Raw genomic sequence first — 12,785 nt, 5'->3', positions numbered from 1 at the left:
AGACGGAATCCTGCTTGGGGGTGGATGTCCCTGACCTATTTTTCCATCTGCTAAATAACAAATTATATGCTAACTCATAGCACAGTATTCTAGATCAAATTAGATGAACACTGGAAACTAAGGGTGTGTGTGTGTGTGTGTGTGTGTTTGTGTGCGCGCTCCTTCTACAATTATTATTTGTATATACCCACTGAGATCCTGGATCTTGGCATTAAAGATGTTCAGTAAGTTTTTAGAAGTGGAAAAAGCCTGTCCTGGCCAGCTGTTTTTATAGCTTCTGTCTACTAACTAGCTTTAAATAATAATAGCAGAAAGAGAATGTATACCATTATTTGCAGAATGGTCAAACTGTGTGCACTGAATTTCTTGTCCCTCTTCCGCTACTAGTCTCTTGCTTTCAGAGAGTTTAAATAATCTCATACCCACTCCTGGGCTCCTGACTGCCCAAAATCACTTGGCCTTCACTTTCCTCTAAATATAAATTTCATAAGCTCATGTCTTTTGTTACAAGACTCAATTATTATAGCAACATTCTAAGTAAAAACAAAAATGCAGAAGTGTTCATATTGCAATAATATCTTCTAATATTTTTTGCCATTACAGTTTGAAAATATAGCTTTTGTTGCTAATTACCAATAACGTTGAACAGAAAATACATTTGACCCATGGGGCGCCTGGGTGGCTCAGTCTGATTTTGGCTCAGGTCATGATCTCACAGTCCGTGTGTTCCAGCCTTGCATGGGTTCTGTACTGACAGCTTAGAGCTTGAAGCCTACTTCAGATTCTGTGTCTCCCTTTCTCTCTTCCCCTTCCCAGCTCGCACTCTGTCTCTCTTTCTCTCAAAAATAAATAAACATTTAAAAAATGAAAAAAAAAAAGAAAATACAGTTGACCGTTGAACAACATGGGTTTGAACTGCATGGGTCCACTTATGTGCACATTAGTTTTCCATAAATATAGTACAGTACTATAAATGCATATTTTTCCTTATGATTTTCTTTTTTTTAGTTAACTTTATTTTTTTATTTTTTAAAATTTATATCCAAATTAGTTAGTATATAGTGAAGCAATGATTTCAGTAGATTCCTTAATGCCCCTTAACCATTTACCCCATCCCCCTCCCACAACCCCTCCAGCAACCCTCAGTTTGTTCTCCATATTTATGAATCTCTTTTGTCCCCCTCCCTGTTTTTATATTATTTTTGTTTCCCTTATGATTTTCTTAATAACATTTTATTTTCTCTAGTTTACTTTATTATAAAAATATATTATGTAATATATAACATACAAAATATGTGTTAATTGACTATGTTATTGGTAGGGCATCTAGTCAACAGCAGGCTATTAGTAGTTAGGTTTTGGGGGAGTCAAAATCATATGCAGATTTTTGATTGTGTGGGGGTCCACTTGCCAAATCCTTGTGTTGTTCAAGGGTCAACTGTATCTATATCTGGAAACATTGGGCATCAAATTTGCAAGCACCCAAAATACAAAAAGGCTTTCACTTATTTCTGTAAAATCCTAATATATTATCTACCTTAATTCCTAGCCATATTTATTAAATAAATTGATTCTCCACAAAAGTGAATGTAAATGTGCTACTTCCATAATTTATATGACTAATTATGGTATCTTCCTGAAAATCTCCAGCAAATTCTCATCCCCTGACTTTCTTTTTTTTTTTGTTTTTTTGTTTTTTTGTTTTTTTTTTTTCAACGTTTTTTATTTATTTTTGGGACAGAGAGAGACAGAGCATGAACGGGGGAGGGGCAGAGAGAGAGGGAGACACAGAATCGGAAACAGGCTCCAGGCTCCGAGCCATCAGCCCAGAGCCTGACGCGGGGCTCGAACTCACGGACCGCGAGATCGTGACCTGGCTGAAGTCGGACGCTTAACCGACTGCGCCACCCAGGCGCCCCATTCCCTGACTTTCTGAACATTCTCACCCCTTACTATTTCTGAGTGAGTAGACTGTCCATCTATGAAGATTTGTGGGAACAGCTGGTGTTATGAGCAATGATGGCCAGAAAATCAGTGATAGAAATGGAAAAAAAAAAAACCTAATGTGTCCTGCACCAAAACACTGTTGATACTTCAATTGATCATTGATACCAGCTTGCTAATACTGTATATCATAGATGCAAATAATAGTGTTTATTTATTAATACTAAGATTTTTAGCAGAATCTATATTAAAATGTATAATATCTAATAATTAAAAACCTTGCTGAGGGAGAGATATGACCTAGATTACCACAAATGGATTTGAAATTTGGCTAAAAAGCAAACCATGTAACTAATACCACACATAGCCTTATTCTAACATTTTAAATTAGTTCATAATTAACATAACCAGAATGATTGAAAACTCTGACTTTCATCTTTTGACACTTGAAGTTTAACACTTTGTGTTAAAACATTTTCTGTTAAAAACACTTTGTTTTTAACAAAACATTAAAAATAACTGTGGTGCCAAAAAAAACAATTCACCTAAGAAACATTATTTGATGCTTTGAGTTATTCAAGTACAGTTTTCTTGTACCTATTTTATGTGGTAGCTCAGGTGTCTGTGGCATTCCCACTCCCATAAGTCAAACACCAAAACCCACCAGTGGCCAATTATTTTAAAATCTGCCTGGCATGCTCTAAAATCTAATTGACTCTGTTAAAGCACAATCTTTTTTTTTTTCCAGCTACAATGTACGGTTTTACTTTTTTTAATTTTTTTTATTTTATGTTTTATTTTTTAAAATTTACATCCAAATTAGTTAGCATATAGTGAAACAATGATTTAGGAGTAGATTCCTTAATACCCCTTACCCATCTAGCCCATCCCTCCTCCCACAACCCCTCCAGTAACCCTCAGTTTGTTCTCCATGTTTATGAGTCTCTTATATTTTGTCCCCCTCCCTGTTTTTATGTTATTTTTGTTTCCCTTCTCTTATGTTCATCTGTTTTGTCTCTTAAAGTCCTCATATGAGTGAAGTTGTATGATTTTTCTCTTTCTCTGACTGACTAATTTCACTTAGCATATTACCCTCCAGTTCCATCCACGTAGTTGCAAATGGCAAGATTTCATTCCTTCTGATTGCCGAGTGATACTCCACTTTATATATATACCACAACTTCTTTATCCACTCATCCATCAATGGACATTTGGGCTCTTTCCATACTTTGGTTATTGTTGATAGTGCTGCTATAAACATGGGAGTGCATGTGTCCTTTCGAAAAAGCACACCTATATCCCGTGGATAAATGCCTGGTAGTGCAATTGCTGGGTCGTAGGGTAGTTCTATTTTTAGTTTTTTGAGGAAGCTCCATACTGTTTTCCAGGGTGGCTGCACCAGCTTGCATTCCCACAAACAATGCAAAAGAGATCCTCTTTCTCCGCATCCTCACCACCATCTGTTGTTGCCTGAGTTGTTACTGTTAGCCATTCTGACAGGTGTGAGGTGGCATCTCATTGTGGTTTTGATTTATATTTCCCTGATGATGGGTTATGTTGAACATTTTTTCATGTGTCGGTTGGCCATCTGGATGTCTTCTTTGGAGAAGTGTCTATTCATGTCTCTTGCCCATTTCTTCACTGGATTATTTGTTTTTTGGGTGTTGAGTTTGATAAGTTCTTTACAGATTTTGGATACTAACCCCTTATCTGATATGTAATCTGTAAATATCTTCTTCCATTCTGTCGGTTGCCTTTTAGTTTTGCTGATTGTTTCCTTCACTGTGCAGAAGCTTTTTATTTTGATAAGGTCCCAGTAGTTCATTTTTGCTTTTTGTTTCCATTGCCTCTGGAGACATGTTGAGTAGGAAGTTGCTGCAGCCAATTTCAAAGAGGTTTTTTCCTGCTTTCTCCTCGAAGATTTTGATGGCTTACATTGAGGTCGTTCATCCATTTTGAGCTTAGTTTTATGTATGGTGTAAGAAAGTGTTCCAGGTTCATTATTCTGCATGTCGCTGTGCAGTTTTCCCAGCACCACTTATTGAAGAGACTGTCTTTATTCCATTGGATGTTCTTTCCTGCTTTGTCAAAGATTAGTTGGCCATACATTTGTGGGTCCATTTTGGGGTTCTCTATTCTGTTCCATTGATCTGAGTGTCTGTTCTTGTGCCAGTACCATACTGTCTTGAATATTACAACTTTGTAGTATAGCTTGAAGTCTGGGATTGCGATGTCTCCTGCTTTGGTTTTCTTTTTCACGATTGCTTTGTCTATTCAGGGTCTTTTTGGTTCCATACAAATTTTAGGATTCTTTGTTCTAGCTCTGTGAAGAATGCTGGTGTTACTTTGATAGGGATGGCATTGAATATGTAGATTGCTTTGGGTAGTATTGACATTTTAACAATATTTGTTCTTCCTATCCAGGAGCATGGAATCTTTTTCCATTTTTGGTGTCTTCTTCAATTTCTTTCATAAGCTTTTGATAGTTTTCAGTATATAGATTTTTCACCTCTTTGGTTAGATTTATTCCTAGGTATTTTATGTTTTTTTGTACAACTGTAAATGGGATCAATTCCTTGATTTCTCTTTCTGTTGCTTCATTGTTGGTGTATAAAATGCAACCGATTTCTGTGCGTTGATTTTATATCCTACAACTTTGCTGAATTCATGAATCAATTCTAGAAGTTTTTTGGTGGAAAATTTTGGGTTTTCCATATAGAGTATCATGTCATGTGTGAAGAGTGAGAGGTTGACCTCCTCCTGGATGATTTGGATGCCTTTTATTTCTTTGTGTTGTCTGATTGCTGAGTCTAAGACTTCCAATACTATGTTGAGTAACAGTGCCGAGAGTGGACATCCCTGTCTTGTTCCTGACCTTAGCGGGAAAGCTCTCAGTTTTTCCCCATTGAGGATGATATTATCGTTGGGTCCTTCATATATGGCTTTTATGATCTCGAGGTATGCTCCTTCTACCCCTACTTTCTTGAGGCTTTTTATCAAGAAAGATGCTGTATTTTGTCAAATGCTTTCTCTGCATCTATTGAGAGGATCATATAGTTCTTGTCCTTTCTTTTATTGATGTGATGAATCACGTTAATTGTTTTGTGGATATCGAACAAGGCTGCATCCCCAGTATATATCCCGCTTGGTCATGGTGAATAATGTTTTAATGTATTGTTGGATCTGGTTGACTAATATCTTGTTGATGATTTTTGCATCCATGTTCATCTGGGAAATTGGTTTATAGTTCTCCTTTTTAGTGTGGTCTCTGTCTGGGTTTGGAATCAAGTTAATGCTGGCTTCATAGAAAGAGTTTGGAAGTTTTCCTTCCATTTCTATTTTTGGAACAGTTTCAAGAGAATGGGTGTTAACTCTTCCTCAAATGTTTGGTAGAATTCCCGTGGAAAGCCATCTGGCCCTGGACTCTTGTTTTTTGGGAGATTTTTGATTACTAATTCCATTTCCTTACTGGTTATGGCTCTGTTCCAATTTTCTATTTCTTCCTGTTTCAGTTTTGGTAGTGTATATGTTTCTAGGAATTTGTCCATTTCTTCCAGATTGCCCATTTTTTTGGCATATAATTGCTCATAATATTCTCTTATTATTGCTTATTATCTGCCGTGTTGGTTGTGATCTCTCCTCTTTCATTCTTGATTTTATTCATTTGGGTCCCTTCCTTTTTCCTCTTGATCACACTCACTAGTGGTTTATCAATTTTGTTAATTCTTTCAAAGAACCAGCTCCTGGTTTCATTGATCTATTCTACTGTGGTTTTTTTTGTTTGTTTGTTTCAATAGCATTAATTTCTGCTCTAATCTTTGTTATCTCCTGTCTTCTGCTGGTTTTGGGTTTTATTTGCTGTTCTTTTTCCAGCTCCTTAAGGCGGAAGGTTAGGTTGTGTATCTGAGATCTTTCTTCCTTCTTTAGGAAGGCCTGGATTGCTATATAGTTTCCTCCTATGACCACCTTTGCTGTGTCCCAGAGGTTTTGGGTTGTGGTGTTATCATTTTCATTGACTTACATATACTTTTTAATTTCCTCTTTAACTGCTTGGTTAGCCCATTCATTCTTTAGTAGGATGTTCTTCAGTCTCCAAGTATTTGTTACCTTTCCACATTTTTTCTTGTGATTGATTTCGAGTTTCATATCATTGTGGTCTGAAAATATGCACCTCGAACTTTTTGTAATTACTTAGGGCTGATTTGTGTCCCAGTATGTGGTCTATTTTGGAGAACGTTCCGTGTGCACTGGAGAAGAATGTATATTCTGCTGCTTTAGGATGAAATGTTCTGAATATATCTATTAAGTCCATCTGGTTCAGTGTGTCATTCAAAGCCATTGTTTCCTTGTTGATTTTTTGATTAGATGATCTTTCCATTGCTGTCAGTGGGGTGTTGAAGTCTCTAATATTATGGTATTACTATCTATGAGTTTATTTATGCTTGTGATTAATTGATTTCTATACTTGGGTGTTGCCACATTTGGCACATAAATGTTTACAATTGTTAGGTCTTCTTGGTGGATAGACCCCTTGATTATGATATGATGCCCTTCTGCATCTCTTGATACAGTCTTTATTTTAAAGTCTAGATTGTCTGATGTAAGTATGGCTACTCAGGCTTTCTTTTGTGGACCATTAGCATGATAGATGGTTCTCCATCCCCTTATTTTCAATCTGAAGGTGTCTTTAGGTCTAAAGTGGGTCTCTTGTAAACAGCATATAGATGGATCTTATTTTATTATCCATTCTCTTACCCTATGTCTTTTGATTGGAGCATGGAGTTCTTTGAAGTTTAGAGTAAGTACTGAAAGGTATGAATTTATTGCCATTATGATGCTTGTAGAGTTGGAGTTTCTGGTAGTGTTCTCTGGTCCTTTCTAATCCTTTGTTGCTTTTGGTATTTATTTATTTTTATATATTTTTTCATGCTTTCTCCTCTCAGAGAGTCCCCCTTAAAATTTCTTGCAGGACTGGTTTGGTGGTCACAAACTCCTTTAATTTTTGTTTGTCTGGGAAACTTTTTACTCTCTTCTATTTTCAATGACAGCCTTGCTGGATAAAGAATTCTTGGCTGCATATTTTTCTGATTCAGCACACTGAATATATCCTGCCACTCCTTTCTGGCCTGTCAAGTTTCTGTGGATAGGTCTGCTGCAAATCTGATCTGTCTTCCCTTGTAGATTAAGAACTTTTTTTCCATTGCTGCTTTCATGATTCTCTCCTTGCCTGAGGATGGTCGGTTTTTGTTGAATCTAATGGGGGTCCTCTGTGCTTCCTGGAATTTGATGTCTGTGTCTTTCCCAGGTTAGGAAAGTTTTCCACTATGATTTGCTCACATAACACTTCTATCCCTATTTCTCTCTCTTCCTCTTCTGGGACCCCTATGATTCTGATGTTCCCTTTTAATGAGTCACTGATTTCTCTAATTCTTAAATCATGCTCTTTTGCTTTGATCTCCCTCTTTTTTCTGCTTCTTATTCTCTATAAGTTTGTCCTCTATATCGCTGATTCTCTGTTCTGCCTCATCCATCCTTGCCAATGCTGCATCCATCTGTGATTGCAGCTCAGTTATAGCATTTTTAATTTAATTCTGGCTATTGTTTACTTCTTTTATCTCTGCAGAAAGGGATTCTAGTCTATTTTTGACTCCAGCTAGTATTCTTATTATCGTGATTCTAAATTCTGGCTCAGACATCTTGCTTATATCTGTGTTGGTTAATTCCCTGGATGTCGTTTCTTTGTGCTCTTTCTTTTGGGGTGAATTCCTTCGTTTTGTCATTTTGAAGGGAGAAAAAAAATTAATGAGGTCAAAAAATTGAAATTAAAAAAATATTGAAATTAAAAATAAAACCACACACACACACAAAAATCGAATAGATGATGCTAGATCCTAGGTGTGTTTTGGTATGGGTTTTGAAAGAGGTTTGACAGTTTAGAGAAAAAAAGGGGGGGAGAAGGAAACCATTTAAGTATTTGAAAAAATGAATTCACTGAAGTAGACTAAAATGAGATGATGGGAGTAAAATAGAATTTGAAAAAAATATACACAAAAGTAAAGAATATAGTAGAAAAAATTAAAGAAAAATATTTTAATAAAAATTAAACATAAATATGAATTTTTTAGTTTTCTGTATTTAAAAGAAAGAAATGAAATGAAAAAGATAAAAAAGATTAAAAAATGAAAAAAATCATTTGAACATTTGGAAAAGTGAATACACTGTAGTAAACTAAAATAAAATGATGGAAGTAAAATACAATTTGGAAAAATTTACATAAAAGAAAAAAGTATAGTAATAGAAATTAAATAAAAATATTTTACATAGAAATTGAAAGTAAAAATGAAGTTTCTTTCTTTCTGCATTCAAGAAAAGGAAACGAAATGAAAAACAGAAGAAAAGAAAAAGAAAGAAAAAAAAGGATATTGTTTGAAAATTTGAAAAGGTGAATACCCTGAAGTAGACTAAAATAAAATGATGGAAGTAAAGTAGAATTTGAAAAAATTTACACATAAGTAAAAATATAGTAATAAAAATTAAAGATAGAATTTTTAATAAAAATTGAAAATAAAAATTATTTTTTTGTCTTTCTGTATTCAAGAAAAAGAAAAGAATTGTAAAAGAGAAAAAGAAAAAAAAGAAATTTGAATAGATGAACCTACTAACAGATTGAAGTAGGACTGAAATTGCTTCATTTTCCCCTAGAAGTCAGTCCATGTAGCTCTTTATAGTCCATAAATTAAGCAGCGATGAGACTTGTGTTCTTGAAGAGTGAAGTTGGCCCAGTTGGGTGGGGCTCAGTGTAACAGCTCCACTCTCCACTAGATGGTGCTGCTAGCCTACTGGGGTGGATTGTTGTGGCGCTTTTATGTGCCTATGCGCATAAAACTGGAGCCACCCATCTACCCAGTCTGTTCTCCCGGATCAGCAATCGCACACCCATCCTCTGTCTTCAGCTCTCGTCCACTCCCCGCTTTTTCACTCTCCATGACCAGGCCCCAGGCAGTACCTCTCTCCTCAGTTTTGTCTCAGATGTGGCTATTTTCCCTGGCCCCTTACTTCTCAAGGACTGCAGGTTTGATCCATTCTGCCCCTCTGCGGGAATATAGGTTGCACCCAGGAAAGCCCTCTGGACCCTGTTGTTGCTGGTGCCCCGAGACTGTGGCCAGGTGCCAGCCCATGCCAGAAAATGTTTGCGAGACAGTGTAGCAGCAGCATTTCAGGGATTATGGAAAATCACAACACACATCTGGCACCAGGCTTCACCCTTAACAAACTTGCCCCAGCACCATCAAATGTGGCTGTTTTCTGGGGTCTGCTGGGACCAGGTGGCCTCAGCAGTCTACCAAATGTCCTTCCAGCAGTGGAACCACTTTTTCCCATGTGGCCCAAGAACCTCCCAGACCCCACTCCATTCCTGGGGTTTGCCCTTCCATCCAAAGCACTGCCAGGTATCAGGCTGCAGAGTTGCAGACTTTGTGCTCCCCTTGTTTACAGTCTTAATGGAATTTAAGCCTTCTCCTTTCTTATTTCTCCCTTTTTAGTTTAGTCCCTGTGGCTGTTTCCAATTTTCCACTTTCTCTCCAGCTGCTTTTGGGGAAGGTTGCTTTTCCCGTATTCTCCCCCCTTCCCAGTCTCTGACCTCTGCCCGCAAAAGCGGTTCACTACCTTTCATGGCTTCTCACTCCCCAAGTTCAGCTCTCTGCACCACATACCTGCTGAATTCTGTGGTTCAGGTTGCACAGATTGTTGTGTTAATCCTGCAATCAGTTTCCTAGGTGTTTAGGATGGTTCAGTGTTGGTCTGGCTGTATTTCATGGACGTGAGACACACAAAAAGCTTCCATGCCGTTCCACCATATTGGCTCCTCCCCCTCAAAGTACAATCTTGATAAGGGATACAAAGCAGTATATTCATTTCCAAGGTCTGCTGTTTAAAAAAAAAAAAGTGCCACCGATCCAGTGGTAAAACCACAGGCTCTTGTTCTCTCACAGTTCTAGAGACTGGAAGTCTGAAATCAAGGTCTTGGTAAGGTCATTCTCCCTCTGTAGCCTCTACAGGTGGATCCTTCCTTGCTTCTTCCAACTTCTGGTACCCCCACGTTTTCCTTGGTTTGTGGAAGCATAATTCCAATCTCTGCTTCTGCCTTCACATGGCTTGTCTGCCTATGACAAATTTTTCCTTTTATAATGTGACACCAGTCACATTGGATTAGGACTCACCCTAAGCCATTATGACCTCATTTTAACTTGATTACATCTCCAAAAACCATATTTCCTAAGAAGGTCACGTGGACAGGTACCAGTGATTAGGCTTCAGCATATCTTTTTCAGGACACAATTCAACCCATAACACTGGACAAAATGACGTATGGATGCCTGGATGCCCTTTCAAGGTCTATATCCCTTTAAATCTTTTATTCAAAATTGAACAAGGAATCTAATTTGCATTCTATATTACTAATTTTAATATATTATTTGTAGAACACTGACTAAATGTGATAACTCTGTAAGTGCAGACATGGAGATTCAATTTACTTATCTTTCTTTAATATCACTTAAGTATCTTCCAGATTCCACACTGAAAAAATAAATAGACATCTTGGAACTAAGATCAAGTACACGGTCGTTAAAGACTAAAGCCCACAGATGTCACAGGTTCCATGTGGTCAATGCCTTTAAGCAAACAGTCTGTTACAATCTGTACCAACTGATACTTCCAGATGGTGGATAAAAAAAGCTCCAGGGAAGCTACATTACTTCAATCTAGCCCTATGATAAATCAACTTGATTTTTTTTCTCCCTTAGGTAATGTAGGTGATTCTTAATTGTCTTCCTTCTTCTCCTTAAATTTGTCCTGAGGGAAAGTGAGTAGTACATAATTTGTTATTTAACGAGACTCTAATATTAATGTGGATGCTGATGGTGGATGAAATTGCAGTCCTTCTGTGTAATGACAAGCAGTTAAAGTAGCAGGATTGGATAAGAATGTCTTAATGAAAGCACAATACCCAAGACAAGCTCTATTAGAAGCTAGTGATACACTCTTGTAAAAGAAAATGATGAGTCGATCAAACACTGCAAGAACAATGCTTTTCTGCAAGAACTTTTGGAATATTTTGCTGATAGACCTGATTAACTTAAATGCAAAACAAAATAAGCAGGCGGCAGTGACATTTTCTGTACTATAGGGAGGAGTGGTATACCAGGCCCCTTGCACCTAAGTCTCTCTGAGCTTTTTAACTCTTGAACATAGGTTTAAAGATACCCCAAACTCAGATCAAGTATGCTTCTAGGCAGCAGGAATACAGGGATCCCTAAGCAAGCCAGTAGCTTACCTGCTCTAAATCAATGTGCCTTGCTAGTGTCACTATGCTGACTTGTACTGTGGTTCTCACCCTGCTTTTGGTATCATATTCTAATAGGTGGCATAGTTGCTATAACTAGATCTTGTTCTTCTGCCTGATTTTCTGCCTAGGTTTCTACACCATTCTTCCAATTCTGGTATTATGACTAGTCACTGAGTCCTGGAAGAACCTTGATTCCATCTTAAATTACAGTTCTATTGCTGGTTTAGGATACCTACTGAAGACCTACCTAAGGTCCACTGACTGCTATTTCTATCTGTATTGTCTGTCAGAACTTAGTGGCAGATCTCCTTGGATCTCAGTTTATGCTCTCATAGCTCATATTTTTGTCCTTCCCTTCTAGTAATCAGTCGGATATGGGTTCCAGTCAACCTTGCTCTTAGCCATTCTAAACACCAGTTATGAATTGGGAAAATATTTTGTTAAAAAGTGATAACTATAGGGGTGCCTAGGTGGGTCAGTCAGTTAAGTGTTCAATTCTTGATTTCAGCTCAGGTCAGGCTCCATGCTGACAGCACACAGCCTGCTTAGGATTCTCTCTCTCCTTCTCTCTCTCTCTTCCCCCCTTCAACCTCTCTGCCCCTCTCTCTCTCAAAGATAAATAAACTTTAAAAAATGATAACTCTGAAGAATCAGTCAAAATATAAGCACTTCCTAGAAATAAAAAGTATACTTACATAATAACTTGCTTCAGAGATTAATTAGGGTGCTTGACATTGTCTACTATTATTTATATTGCATATTTTGAAGTTTTGGGACTTCCCTTTTTACCTAGATAATCTAGGTACTTCTTATTTCCTTTTTTTCCTTCTTTTTTTTCTTCTAGCAATGCATGTAGGATCAAGTCTATGTTTGTTCATTTATTATGATTATTTATTTCAAACATTGTTTTACACTTAAAACTTCATGGGATATCTCTGATTTATACAGGGTTTCATACTGATGTTGAGAACTTTTTAAATTTGACTATAGCTTGCAGCTTCATTAGATGAAGGAACAGTTGCTTAATAGAAAGCTCCTGTTGTGTACTGAATTGTGCCCCTCCAAATTTCTCATGTTAAAGTCCTAACCCCTAGTTCCTCAGAATGTGACTATTTTTTGAAATAGGGCCTGTAAAGTGGTAATTAAGGTTACTGAGGTTATTAGGATGGGGCCCTAATCCAATAGGATTCTATAAGAAGAGGAAAAGAAAACAGGGATGTGCACTCACAGAGAAAAGGCCGTGTAAAGACACAGCAAGAAGACAGCCATCTGCAAGCTAAGGAGAGAGGCCTCAGGGGAACGAACCCTGCTGACACCTTTATCTTGGACTTCTGGCCTCCAGAACCATGAGAAAGTAAATATCTGTAAATAGTCTGCAGTATTTTGTTACACTAGACCTAGCAAACTAACACACGTTTTGAGGTCACAGTTCTCAAATCAAGAACAAATAGAAAAGAGGATGATCTTTGATACTTTGTTAATATCTTGTTCTTGA

This window comes from Panthera pardus, unplaced genomic scaffold, assembly GCF_024362965.1.
Source record: "Panthera pardus isolate Hobbes unplaced genomic scaffold, ASM2436296v1 HiC_scaffold_27, whole genome shotgun sequence".
NCBI lineage: Eukaryota > Metazoa > Chordata > Mammalia > Carnivora > Felidae > Panthera > Panthera pardus.
The sequence above is the reverse complement of the archived record's forward strand: the minus strand, read 5'-3'. Positions refer to the sequence as shown.